Here is a 15,335-nt window from a genome sequence, read left to right on the forward strand (position 1 = left end):
CATGTTTTAATATTTCTACACATTTCACTCATGGCCACAGGTCTGCACATGAAAGGTTCTGCTCAAAGCAAACACTTTATTTTGAGTTTTTCTTTACAAGTACAGACAAGGTATTGTAGGAAGTCCGAACACATTTGTTCCTAAAAAAATACCAGCTTCAAACCATCCCTATCAATTCATCCAAGATTTTAAAAGAGATCTAAAAGGGGGTTTAGGAAGGTGTGATGACATCCATATGCTTGTCTGCAAAGATGCTGGGGAAACATTATACGAGACGTACGCACTATCTTGAATTCGGTCAATTTCATGGTTGGCAACACATTAGATAGCGTCGCACTTTACTTTAAGAAGCATAAAATCCATTGGCATTCAATGTTTCAACAAGATGTTTTGAACCAAACTCATGGGTACATTTGTAAAGCCAATCCTAAATGAAAAGGAGTAAAACAAAAACGATTGACTCAACAATTGCTTAGCATTTCCACAATTTCTCTGGTGCCATTTTCTGAGAATAGTCTTGGCTGTATGCATTTTCATTGAGTAACCATAGAATGAATTGCAATAAATACGAAGGCATTGGCTGAATTAAGAACGAAGAGACAACTCATCCGAAATTGGGTAGTCTTCTTTAGAGTTTCGATGTCTTTTCTAAGTAAACTTGCAGCGGAATGAAATATCTGTCCGTTATTTGTGTCTATTACAGTTGACATTGAGATTTTAAGGTCAGTTTTCAATTGACTAGAAGCTTATATGGCATCTTAAATAGTTATTTTGCTATTAAATATTATGTTACATTTGCCTTGAACTTGTTGAAGTTGTTTGACAACTAATTAGTTTAGACTGCATTTTACATGTAGAATATTTTAAATTAGAATCAGCCGGAAGAAATGATCTATATTTATCGAGTAACGGTGTCATGAGGAATGACCAATGAGGAATCGTTGTCAATAGCCAAAATAAAGTTACTAAAAGCAGTATCGTGTTTTGAGATATCTGCTTCCACGGGTTTGGATTTTTTTTAACGTTTAAATTAAGCAAATAATTTGTAATGCAACCTAAATGACAGAGTGATTGAAGTTTAAAAGATGGACGGGAAACTATTTCAACTTTAACTTTATCTGACACGGATAAAACATTTTTATTACGCTCATCTGATTCAAACTTGAGTAATTTTCTACTTTCTAAAATGTTTTGTTGCAACAAAATATACAAGCGCTCCAGTTGAACGACTGCATTCTAGAACGTGTACAAATACCCGAAACTGAGGGACAACAGTCAGATAATTGTATGTCGTCATTAAATATTAAACAAGAAGCTTCCTCGCTCTAAAAGGGGGAACAAATATGTTAACTTGTGTAAGTTTTGTAGCATGAACGATGAATAACTGCCTGCACGGAGTTTTTCAAATTAACAGCTATTGCATGAAACAGCTTGATGTTCACCTCATCCAATCTTTTATGCAATGCAGATACAAAAATCGACTTCCCTAAACTGGTAAATTGACTCAAAATTTCAATCGAAGTTTTTTTATTTGGCATATTATGCACTGCATAAAATGCAACGACTTTTGTCTTTTCTTTGAACTTAATGGAGCAAGTTGCAAAGGACTTGACATATCACGGAGTATTTACTGAAACTATCCGTCAATTATTTTGATTTTACAATAAGACTTTTCTGACAAAGTATATTTGATGTTTTATAACGAAAAAACATAGAATATAAACATATACAAACAAAGTATGTGGCATATATCAGTGCACTGTAATTGAAAATATGTGTATATAATAGCGAAAAAGGTAGTAATTTCATATATCATTTGAGAGCAAATTATTGACTAATACACAAAATGTGACGGAAGGCAAGTGATTGAGTTCCGTGTTGAAATTGAAGATATTTACTCCATTCTTTTTCCATTGATTTCTTAAGGTTTTTTTCATATTTTGGTTCCGAAATTTTTATCACTAATTAGTTTTATTAAATATTATATGCTTAAAATATTATGGGATAATTTTTATTACTACTATGAAGAGGAAACTAAAGTTTGAGTCTGAATTTGCAATTAAAATTACCTAAATTTCAAATAGTCTAAACTTCGCAAATTTTATAGATTAGAAGAAAATAAAATACTGAATGGAATATTTTGACATATAAAAATAGCTTCAGGAAAAACTATTTCAATTAAATGTAAGCAAACATACACATTTTTTTCATTTTGAAAAAGGGGGGTTGAAACTCTCCAATATACTACCAGTCATTAAAACGACTTTTTAGAAAAAAAGTGACCGTACGAAATTCTGACGACAGGGCAAAAACTAAAGAAGACATATTTGTCTTTAAGTTAAGACCATTTTTAGCCGTGTGTTATTTGGGGAGATTAAACTCGCGATCTAGACAACTTTTTACACTTCTGTCACCGCACTATTTGTATAGACTGCAAAGAACATCATAGTTTACTAAAGGCAACACGGAATCATGCTATCATTCCTGTTACTGAGTATCAAAAATTACCACAAAACGTGTTAGAAATCACAAGAAACTGTAAAAAACACAATGAAATTTTGCAAATATTTTGCAAAAAACACGATAGTCCCTGCTGTAGGAAATGTATCATCGAAACACACAATAACTGCAAAAATCTAATCGAAATAGAAGATTACATAAAAGACATTAAGTCCTCGGCTAGGTTTCAAGAGGTTGAAGAAATAATGAATGAAACAGCTGAAAATATCAAAAGAATCCGTATCAACAGGGAGGAAAACCTGACATCATTACAGGAGGAAAAAAAGAGAATAGAAAACGATATTGTACAAACCAGGATTGAAATCAACAACCATCTCGATAAACTACAGGCCGATCTTATTCAAACCCTATATGTAAAGGTGGAGAAAGAAAACGAAAAAATACAACAGGTACTGAAATCGTTAGAAGAAAAGCAGTGCCAAATAAAAGAATATCAAAATACCTTTGAACACATTGAGAAATACGCGACAGATGTTCAACTTTTTCTCTCTATGAAACTAATGGAAACCAACATTGAGAAAGATGAAGAATTAATTCGATCGTTAATAGAAAACGAGAGCCTTTGTCGAGTGATGCTAGTTTTAAAAGACGCACTTGACACTAAAACAATTACTGTTAGTATGCCGTACATAGGAAAAGTCGATGTGGAATACTCTCCAAATCATGTAAGTATCATGAAAAAGAAAGAAAAGCAAGCGCAGATGGTGACGAACAAAGCAACCGTAAAGTAATTTGCAAATATCGCCCTCAAAATTGAAAAGGAGATTCTCGCATGTGGAGTAGGGGTGACGGGGTGTACACTACTTCCACATGGCAAAATTACATTTGCTAATGAAATGGAAAGCAGCATTATAGTAGTTACAGCTGACGGGCTACTTGACTTTAAGATCGATTTAAAACCATTCGCTCCTTTTGATATCACGTATATTTCTAATGCAAATACCATAGCTGTCACATCTAGAAATTCAAATGACATTAAAATTATAGATATAAATGCCAAAGGAGTGCTGAAAACATACTGTTTAGGCTCACCTAGTGCTGGTATTGCGTATGCGGAAAAAAGTCTTATTTTATGCTCCACAGAAAAGGGAATACTTGAACTCAATCAACATGATGGATCAGTAAAGACAATTGTATCTGGTAAAATGTATCTGGTAGAATAGCAGCATACTAATTCGTATTGGTTATTTTTAAATTGAGAATTGTTGAAATATTTATGTTACAGTTGTTCTCAAATATTCAATCCAGTTTTTAAAATAGAATTGTGACCAAATTGAATTAGTCTAACTCGTAAAAATTTAAAGAATGACTGTAATATGTTTTCTCTTTTATTCAAATTAACATAAATGTGGTGCATACTGAACAACCTGCGTAACAAGTTACTTAAAAGTGTGCATACCATTTTTTTAAAGATTAATTCAAATGGATAGAAAAAATATTACAAGTCACCATTAATTTCATTTTAAACAAGGAGTAAGTCAAGAAAGAAAATAAAACGTTGATAACGTCACGCTCACATGACAAGATTATGTCCGATGTGTATGAGATATTCCTTCAATATGAAACTAAAGAGTACAGCTCAGAACTCAAAATTGAGAATAAAAAATAAATGTGCATTAAGGCAATTCTCTTTTTATATTTTCATTTGAGAAATATACTTAAAAAAAATAAAAAGAAATAAAGGAGAATGAAAAAAACAAACTTTCCTTTAATCATAGAAACACTGTAATGAAAAAAATTAGTCATGGGTCAATGTATCGGTTTAAGACCTACCGAATTAATTATTATTTACAGTGTTTGTAATAATATGAGCAACACGACGGCGCCACAGGTGGAGCAGGATCTATATGCTATATGGAACATATTAATTAGTCTTTTTTCAATAATACATATAGTTCTGATATCAAGATTATTATCAAATGGTGTTTTTTTACTCCTCTTAAAATCTTCTTGGTTCTCAATGCGCTTTAAATTTGTTTTTTATTTGACCGTTTTGACTTTTTTGATTCGAGCGTTACTGGTGAGTCAGTCTTTTGTAGATGAAACGCACGTCTGGCGCAAATACAAACGATTAATCCTGGTATGTATGATGAGTTCAATTGGAATAATACCACCAACAAGTTTAAAGTCGACCAATGAGATATCACATTAATATATTGGGTCAAAGCATGTTTGATGTTTTGTAATGTACAAAACCAAAACAACACGATTTACCTTCATCAGGAACGGTCAAAGTCGCATATTTGAAAGCAAAGCGTGTATAAGAACCGAAACAGTTGACTGGAGAAAGGAAGAAAGACCATTCACAATTTGTCTTATATTTGTTTTTCTCTTTTTTGATTAAATAAATAAAATAATAAACCTTTCAAATGTACAGTTCATAAGATAAAAAATATTCCCTGTGGAACACCTTCCCCCTTTTTTGTGCTCTCTATGTTTAACCCTCGAATTAAGCTTTCCAATCTAATTAAAATTAAAACCTTGCTTTCTAACCAATTTATTCATGTACCGGACCGGCAACTTTCTTTATTGAATACGAAAATCTACAGTGCCGTTATACACATGCATGTTGTTTGCTTGGAGTCCCTTCCCGAAAAGAAAGAAATAGCCTCCAAGATACTATATTCCTGCATCACGTGATTTTTACCACGTGGAGCTTAGATTTGAATAAATACCGAATATGGAAAGTGAAAACATAAAGTCCGAAGGCACAAATAAGAAAAAAGAAAGGTTTTTTTTTGGCAAAGGGTGCCGGGGTAATTCTCTCGGTGTTCAAAATATACATGAAATATTTGCCACTGCCCCTTTTCTGTTCTATGAATTTTGACCCTGAGTTTTCTATCTGTTACATGCCAAGAAATCCTCGCTAAAAATTCCGGTCGATCATCTACGGCAGTCATTAGTAGCTAAAGATTTGATTTCATTCAAGAAATTAATGTATGACCTTCATGTACGTGTCGCTTAGAATGACGTTCTTTCACTAAACAATTCAAAATTTGGTGACTATGTGGAACACATCTATCCCATCGAACTGGAGATAAAGGATACTACAGATACAGTTAAGTCGGCTTCATATCTTGACTTACATCTAGAAATTGACAATGAGGGTCGGTTGAAAACAAAACTTTACGACAAAAGAGATTATTTCAGCTTTCCAATTGTGAACTTTCCATTTCTAAGTAGCAACATTCCAACAGCACCTGCATACGGGGTATATATCTCCCAATTGATACGATATTCCCGTGCTTGCATTTCCTATCATGATTTTCTTGATAGAGGGTTACTGCTCACAAGGAAGCTATTAAACCAAGAGTTCCAAATGGTGAAGTTGAAATCATCCCTTCGTAAATTTTACGGACGCCATCACGAGTTGGTTGACCGTTATGGGATGACCGTTTCACAAATGATATCGGATATGTTCCTTACGTCGTAACTACAATCCCCTTCCCTTTCATGAATGTGACCTACCGAATTAGACTATTTACCGGATTTGTAATCACATAAGCAACACGACGGGTGCCACATGTGGAGCAGGATCTGCTTACCTTCCGGAGCACCTGCGATCACCCCTAGTTTTTGGTGGGGTTCGTGTTGTTTATTCTTTAGTTTTCTATGTTGTGTCATGTGTACTATTGTTTTTCTGTTTGTCTTTTTCATTTTTAGCCATGGCGTTGTCAGTTTTCAAGACTGTCCCTTTGGTATCTTTCGTCCCTCTTTTAGAACACGGTCATATACCAAATGGTCAAAATTAATCATCCATGTACGTTTTAATTTGCTCTATGGGGTGTTTGCAGAATTTCAACGGAGGCAATTTCTTGGCATGAGAGCTATTATTACCAGCTTAAGGGTATAAAAATAACCTATTTCAATCTGAGGTCAACTTTGCCAAAAAGAAATGGATGCAACTTCTAAAGCATTGTTTGAAAATTACGTGTTTTTGTATTATCATTTCAATAAAACAATAAGGTGGTGATTAAGACAACAGAGTCTTAATTATGTGAACGAAGCAAGCTGTATGTCACCAAACGGTTGTCAGCATTGTGCAAAACTCATACCTTCGTGTCAGCTATAAAGGACACGACATGACAAAACGTGAATAAATACAAACGAGAAAACTAACACCCAAAAAAATAATGTAAAACAGTTATTGAAGATAGAAACCTACGACAACCACTGAAATACAAACTCCTGACAAGGTAGTAGGTACAGACACATAAATAATGATGGGTTTTTGAAGTTAAGTTTGTGAGTGCCCAATCCTTCCGCTAACAAGAGACAATGGTGGAAAATCGCGACATAAGAACAAATAGTAAACACCTATCGTAGTGATTTGACTAGAGTTTCGCAAAGCGATAGCTTACACAAAGACAAAAAACTCTTTGAGTACAGAAATAGTTTAAGCCTATGGTCTATTGAACTTATAATTTTCATACAAACTATCTTATAAATTTTCAAAATCCTTTCTTATGTGTAAAACGAACAAATCAATTTAATCATTGGTACACACGGACACACATAGCAAAAAGTTTCATGTTCCTTGTACACCTACTTCCATTGAGGTCAACGCATTTGAACACATTGAGATAAAGAACTAACTTTTAACAAAAAGTGCAAATTCCGGGGCATTCGATATTTCTACGACCAATGCATTTGAATTGGGCCATATCGTTGGAATCCCCGGGCCGACCACCCCCCCCCCCCATTTTTTTTACGATAAATACATTTGAATTGGGACATATATGGTTGGAAACACCCTTTATCCCGGATAGGGCCCTTCTGATCCATCCTGGGCTATCATCCATGCAGGTAAACATGGGGAAACGACCCAAAACTACAAGTCGAATAATAACAGACAATACCATGATCAATAGCAAAAGTCGATGAATTGATCAAAGAAGGTGTGCCAGGTGAGCCATTCCTGTCAGCCGAAAAACACTTGGACAAATATAACCAAATCGAACTCGATCAAATAACAATTTTAGAGCGAAAAAAATTTATTAATTTGTGATTTTTGTGCTCCTACATGTTCAATCATGCACTGATGCAGCCGTTTTATCTGTTTATCAAGAAATTCAGTCAATCATTTCGTCGATTTGCATAAAAAAAATAAAAGTGAAATATATATCATGAACAACTACATAACTGGCAAGTAATAAAAGAACACACCTTGTGATAAAGCGTGGGTCCACTATAATAACTGCATCAACACGTGCACAGACGGTAAGTGGAAAACTCCGGTAAGGCCTAGGAAAAGAAAGTATTGTTGTTATCTACATGTATTTGTATTATGACGGCATTGTATATCAGTCAGTGTTTTTTTCTGTTCCGGCCTTTTTCATTGTGCGTTCTTTTATGTCCCTTATAAAAACTGTCAGTGTCTGAAAACGAGCAAAACCACATCACAGATTCGTTTGTGTTTCAAATCTGTGTTTATTTGAAAGTGGTTTCTCATATTTTTTTTTTGAAAGAATAAGTAACATGAGTAAAGAGAGGTTAAATATACAAGAGGGACATTCCAACTCATGAACCTAAAGAACTGAAAACTCCATGGCTAAAAACGAAAAAGATAAACAGATAAACAAAAGAAAAACAAAACGCAACATAGAAAAATAAAACTAAGCAGCACGAACCCCACCATAAACTGGAGATAATCACAGAATGATGTGATTATCTTGACATAAATCTTGACCTACTGTATAACAATTATATCTATTGGTGATGTCCGATATTCTTTCTATTTTGTTTTTTCTTGTGTTCTTAGCAAGGAGGTTGTCTCATTGAGGTAAACATGGTATAGCCAATATATCATTTTACTCTCATTATTTACTTGGATATGAAGAACGTGTTCATTCGTGTAAGTGATGTGATTAGCACTAAACATTCGAATAAATCCAACATTTCATTATATATATATATAAACCCATGAACATCCGTCATCACTCAAATTTAAATAGATGAGTATATGATTATGTGTTCGCAATCGCACAATTAAATTAATGTCTAATTCATTGAACAAGCGATGAGAGTTCTTAAGATAGAAATGTATTACACCCCCATATTTTCAGACTAAAAATTTATAATAAAAAAAAAATTATTTTAAATTTTAGTTTAAATTCTACATGTAAGTACACAAACCTGGTACTCTAAATCCACAAAAATAAAAAAAAAAGTGTATGGTGGGGAACTATATACTCCTTTAAACTTAGCTTGGTCTTTTAAAAAAAATCATTACACCACCACCACCAAAGTGATCACATACATGCACACATGCGTCTGCATAACGTTCGTTTTGTCGTCTGTACACTCTCATTCTTCCATCACTTCTACGTAGGCGAATCTGGACTCATCACTAAAAATGACGTTTTGCCACCTAACACGATTTTAATACAAACGTGCATTTGCCCAATGAAGCCGTGTAGTTCGAAGACGCTGTTTTAGAATGGCTCCTACTACTGGACGTCGTGAACGCAACCCAGCCTATTGCGTACAGTTTGGGCGGATATCCTTGGATTATGTCTCCCTGGTGTTTGTCTTGCGGCAATTGTAGCTGCCAAAAACCGATCCCTGAGGTGAGTGAATCTTATTCGACGGTATACAACTAGTCGCAATACATATTTTTTTCTTAATAAAAATTATTATGTAAAAAAATTGGGTATCGTTTCTTCTTTTTGTCTAGTATAGTTAATTTTTGAAGTTAGTTATTTCATCTGGAATGTATATGTCATCATACATTTTCAAGCATGAAAAAAGATCTACTCTAACGGCGTATATATCACGCAATATGCTCCCTCAGATCGAGTACAACTGCCAAAAGCTTAAACAAGAAAGAAGACAAAACAGCGTATGACGGTCCAATATTTTAACAAGTAGAAAGCTTCTTGTCGTCGGATAGGATAAACAAAGAATAAAAATGCCGAACTTTTGTGTTGAAACAAATATTAATTGTGTACATCAGTTGAAAATTATATTGACGATAAAAATTACCTGTAAACGTACTTGAAATCACGTGGTTACTTGAACATATTTAGAAAAAGGAGGGTTTTTAACCCGACGAAGAATTGTGGAAACTCCAGGTATATTTCTATTGATCTTCTTATTAAAAAGTGAGTATAATCCATTTGTTCATTGTTTTATCTTTTTGATTTGTCGGGAAAATAACAATAACACAAATGTTCAATTTTACTTTCGTTTTTACGGTTTTTTACGAAATGGAAATAATCCAAAAATTAACTTGAACAAGCCCGACGAGTTTTTAAATTTCGATTTAAATGTCGATTTGAATCCTACTTTATTTATAGTTTACACCTACATTATATGCAATGTAGGTTCACATATATTTAAAATGAACAGATATAAATGTAATAATTGATTCATGTACATGTGCATAGATACATGTGTATGATAGTGAGGTCAGTTTGGTTAAGTATCAAGTCATAAACTAGTACATTAGGTAAGTTACATTTTGATTATTATGTTTTTGACAAAATAGCTAAACCATATGATTTTGATTCTGTAGGGTACAACTTAAAAGAAATAAAAGCGGCGGAACGTCTGCAAATAAGGTTAAGGTCAGTAGCTACTTTTTTATTTTTTATTTTTCGGAAAATAAAAATAACACTAATGTTCAGTTTTACTTTCGTTTTCATGGTACATTACTCATGGAAATAATCCACAAATTAACTAGTGCAAGCCTAGAAGAGTTTTAAAAATTTATTTCAATGTCCATTTTAGTCCTACTTTTTTTATTTAAAAAAAATCTGAGACCTTAATGTTGTCTTTAATTTCCGGATTTGTAGGCAAGATGATATTCCACGTTTTACTTGAATTTAGACTTTTAAAATTAAGGGTTATACAGGAGGATCTGTTTTTTCTCTCTATGTTTCTCTATTGTGTACACCATCCACACTGTGATTCATTTTTCAAAATAGTTCGTATGTCATATATATAATAAATTATGCTATGCACATTTTGATGAGCTAACAGAGCAATGATATAAGTAACAACTCATTGAATTATAGAGGCAGTCGACAATGTAACAGACGCAATCAGAATTTGGTTGACCGTTTTGGAATATATGTTTCAAAGATGACGACGGATATGTTTAAAATGTTGTTACAAAAATAATAGGTCTCGTCCTCATTTTCTCGAACATGATTTATCACCTTGTATATACTTACATCTGCAACGTTATCTGCTTTCCTTTCTAGACCTTGGACCACCCACAATTTTGGTGGAGATCGTGTTGCCCATTTTTAGCTCACCTGGCCCGAAGGGCCAAGTGAGCTTTTCCCATCACTTTGCGTCCGGCGTCCGTCGTCGTACGTCGTCCGTCGTCGTCGTTAACTTTTACAAAAATCTTCTCCTCTGAAACTACTGAGTCAAATTTTACCAAACTTGGCCAAAATCATCATTGGGGTATCTAGTTTAAAAAATGAGTCCGGTGACCCGGCCAACCAACCAAGATGGCCGCCATGGCTAAAAATAGAACATAAGAGGAAAAATTCGGTTTTTGGCTTATAACTCAAAACCCAAAGCATTTAGAGCAAATTTGACGGGGTTAAATTGTTTATCAGGTCAAGATCTATCTGCCCTGCAATTTTCAGACAAATCGGGCAACCCGTTGTGGGGTTGCTGCCCCTGAATTAGTAATTTTAAGGAAATTTTGCAGTTTTTGCTTTTTATCTTGAATATTATTATAGATAGAGATAAACTGTAATCAGCAATAATGTTAAGCAAAGTAAGATCTACAAATATGTCTTCATGACCAAAATTGTTAGTTAACCCGTTAAGGAGTTATTGCCCTTTATAGTCAATTTTTAACCATTTTTCTAAAATTTTAGTTATCTTTTAAAAAATCTTCTCCTCTGAAACTACTGGGCCAAATTTAACCAAACTTAGCCACAATCATCAATTGGGGTATCTAGTTTTAAAAATGAGTGGCGTGACTCTGCCAACCAATCAAGATGGCCGCCATGGCTTAAAATAGTACATAGGGGTGAAATGTAGATTTTGGCTTATATCTCTGAAACCAAAGCATTTAGAGCAAATCTGACAGGGGATAAAATGTTTATCAGGTCAAAATCTATCTGCCCTGAAATTTTCAGATGAATCTGACAACCTATTGTTGGGTTGCTGCCCCTAAATTGATAATTTTAAGGAAATTTTACTGTTTTTGGTTATTATCTTGAATATATTATTATAGATAGAGATAAACTGTAAACAGCAATAATTTTCAGCAAAGTAAGATTTACAAATAAGTCATCATGACTGAAATGGTCAGTTGACCCCTTTAGCAGTTATTGCCCTTTATAGTCAATTTTTAACCATTTTCGTAAATCTTAATAATCTTTTACAAAAATCTTCTCCTCTGAAACTACTGGGCCAAATTAATCCAAACTTGACCACAATCATCATTGGGGTATCTAGTTTAAAAAAAATGTGTGGCGTGACCTGGCAACCAACCAAGATGGCCGCCATGGCTAAAAATAGAACATAGGGGTAAAATGTAGATTTTGGCTTATAATTCTAAAACCAAAGCATTTAGAGCAAATCTGATAGAGGTAAAATAATCTGTTAGGTGAAGATCTATCTGCCCTGAAATTTTCAGACAAATCGGGCAACCCGTTGTGGGGTTGCTGCCCCTGAATTAGTAATTTTAAGGAAATTTTGCAGTTTTTGCTTATTATCTTGAATATTATTATAGATAGAGATAAACTGTAATCAGCAATAATGTTAAGCAAAGTAAGATCTACAAATATGTCTTCATGACCAAAATTGTTAGTTAACCCGTTAAGGAGTTATTGCCCTATATAGTCAATTTTTAACCATTTTTCTAAAATTTTAGTTATCTTTTAAAAAATCTGCTCCTCTGAAACTACTGGGCCAAATTTAACCAAACTTAGCCACAATCATCAATTGGGGTATCTAGTTTTAAAAAGGAGTGGCGTGACTCTGCCAACCAATCAAGATGGCCGCCATGGCTTAAAATAGTACATAGGGGTGAAATGTAGATTTTGGCTTATATCTCTGAAACCAAAGCATTTAGAGCAAATCTGACAGGGGATAAAATGTTTATCAGGTCAAAATCTATCTGCCCTGAAATTTTCAGATGAATCTGACAACCTATTGTTGGGTTGCTGCCCCTAAATTGATAATTTTAAGGAAATTTTACTGTTTTTGGTTATTATCTTGAATATATTATTATAGATAGAGATAAACTGTAAACAGCAATAATTTTCAGCAAAGTAAGATTTACAAATAAGTCATCATGACTGAAATGGTCAGTTGACCCCTTTAGGAGTTATTGCCCTTTATAGTCAATTTTTAACCATTTTCGTAAATCTTAATAATCTTTTACAAAAATCTTCTCCTCTGAAACTACTGGGCCAAATTAATCCAAACTTGACCACAATCATCATTGGGGTATCTAGTTTAAAAAAAATGTGTGGCGTGACCTGGCAACCAACCAAGATGGCCGCCATGGCTAAAAATAGAACATAGGGGTAAAATGTAGATTTTGGCTTATAATTCTAAAACCAAAGCATTTAGAGCAAATCTGATAGAGGTAAAATAATCTGTTAGGTGAAGATCTATCTGCCCTGAAATTTTCAGACAAATCGGGCAACCCGTTGTGGGGTTGCTGCCCCTGAATTAGTAATTTTAAGGAAATTTTGCAGTTTTTGCTTATTATCTTGAATATTATTATAGATAGAGATAAACTGTAAACAGCAATAATGTTAAGCAAAGTAAGATCTACAAATAAGTCACATGACCAAAATTGTCAGTTAACCCATTAAGGAGTTATTGCCCTTTATAGTCAATTTTTAACCATTTTTCTAAAATTTTAGTAATCTTTTAAAAAATCTTCTCCTCTAAAACGACTGGGCCAAATTTAACCAAACTTGGCCACAATCATCATTTGGGTATTTAGTTTTAAAAATGAGTGGCGTGACTCTGCCAACCAACCAAGATGGCCGCCGTGGCTTAAAATAGTACATAGGGGTGAAATGTAGATTTTGGCTTATATCTCTGAAACCAAAGCATTTAGAGCAAATCTGACGGAGATAAAATGTTTATCAGGTCAAAATCTATCTGCCCTGAAATTTTCAGACAAAACAGACAACCTGTTGTTGGGTTGCTGCCCCAGAATTAGTAATTTTAAGGAAATTTTGCAGTTTTTGGTTATTATCTTGAATATTATAATAATAATAGATAGAGATAAACTGTAAACAGCAATAATGTTCAGCAAAGTCAGATCTACAAATAAGTAACATGACCAAAATTGTCAGTTTACCCCTTAAGGAGTTATTGCCCTTTATAGTCATTTTTTAACAATCTTCATAAATTTTTGTAAATTTTTGTAAATTTTTAGAATATATTTTCCACTGTAATTACTGGACCAAGTTCATTAGAGATAGAGATAATTGTAGCAAGAAGAATGTCCAGTAAAGTAAGATCTACAAACACATCATGATCACAAAAACACAATTTTGTCATGAATTTATCTGTGTCCATTGTTTAATATGCACATAGACCAAGGTGAGCGACACAGGCTCTTGAGAGCCTCTAGTTTAGTTTTCTATGTTGTGTTTTGTGTACTGTTGTTTGTCTTTTAGTCGTTTGCCATGGCATAGCCAGTCTGTTTTCGACTTATTAATTTAAATGTCTCTTCGGTATCTTTTGGCTCTGTTTTGAAAATCTATATGTGTATGTCAATTTAAAATCATTTCCAAAGACAGTGTACAAAAAAATATGAGAGGAGATGCGAGTAGTACGTCAATACTTTCTTAACCTATTCAACTTTACCTTTGCATATTGGTGTTTTCAACTTAGTAAGATGATAAAATCTTTAAATTTCAGTTTCAGGGTAATAATGTCCAATTCTACAGCTCTGTGTGGCGTGTGCTGTCTGCGTCACCTTTCCAAACTATCGACTGGCTGGTGTCTTGAATGTGAAGAAGGGCTTTGTTCGGACTGCAAAGAACATCACAGTTTACTGAAAGCAACACAAAATCATACAATCCTTCCTATCAGTGAGTATCAGAAGTTACCACAAAACGTGTTAGAAATCACACAAAACTGTAGAAAACACAACGAAATTTTTCAAATCTTTTGTATAAAACACGATTGCCCATGTTGTAGGAAATGTATTATCGAAACACACAACAACTGCAAAGATTTAATAGAAATCGAAGATTACATCAAAGATGTTAAGTCCTCGGCTAGGTGTAATGAGCTTGAAGAAATGCTGAATGAAACAGCTGAAAATTTTAAAAGAATCCGTATCAACAGGGAGGAAAACCTGACATCACTACAGGAAGAAAGGAAGAAAATAGAAAGCGATATTTTACAGACCAGGATTAAAATCAACAACCATCTAGATAAACTACAGGCCGATCTTATTCAAAACCTATATGCAAAGGTGGAGAAAGAAAACGAAAAAATACAACAGGTACTGAAATCGTTAGAGAAAAAACAGTGCCAAATAAAAGAATATCAAAATACCTTTGAAAACATTAAGAAATACGCGACAGATGTTCAACTTTTTCTCTCTATGAAACTAATGGAAACCAACATGGTGAAAGAGGAAGAATTCATTCGATCGTTAATAGAAAACGAGAGCCTTTGTCGAGTGATGCTAGTTTTGAAAGACACATTTGACACTGACACAATTACTGTCAGTATGCCGGACATAGGGAAAGTAGATGTAGATTACTCTCCAAGTCAAGTCAGTGTCATGAAAAAGAAGGAAATGCAAGCGCAGACGAAGGCGACCAAACCGATCATTAAATCAATTGCAAATATCGCCCTTAAGA

The 15,335-nt window shown here is 33.9% G+C and overlaps 1 long non-coding RNA gene across 1 annotated transcript; it reads left to right on the forward strand.

The window, feature by feature from the left end:
* Nucleotides 1-9,511: 9,511 nt before the first annotated feature.
* On the forward strand, nt 9,512-14,843 carry LOC143042338 (uncharacterized). Its single transcript, XR_012967947.1, has 3 exons — nt 9,512-9,623; nt 10,037-10,088; nt 14,380-14,843. It is a non-coding gene; the product is annotated as an uncharacterized LOC143042338 (long non-coding RNA).
* The last annotated feature ends 492 nt before the right edge of the window (nt 14,844-15,335 follow it).

This window comes from Mytilus galloprovincialis, chromosome 8 (genome assembly GCF_965363235.1).
Source record: "Mytilus galloprovincialis chromosome 8, xbMytGall1.hap1.1, whole genome shotgun sequence".
Taxonomy (NCBI): Eukaryota; Metazoa; Mollusca; class Bivalvia; order Mytilida; family Mytilidae; genus Mytilus; species Mytilus galloprovincialis.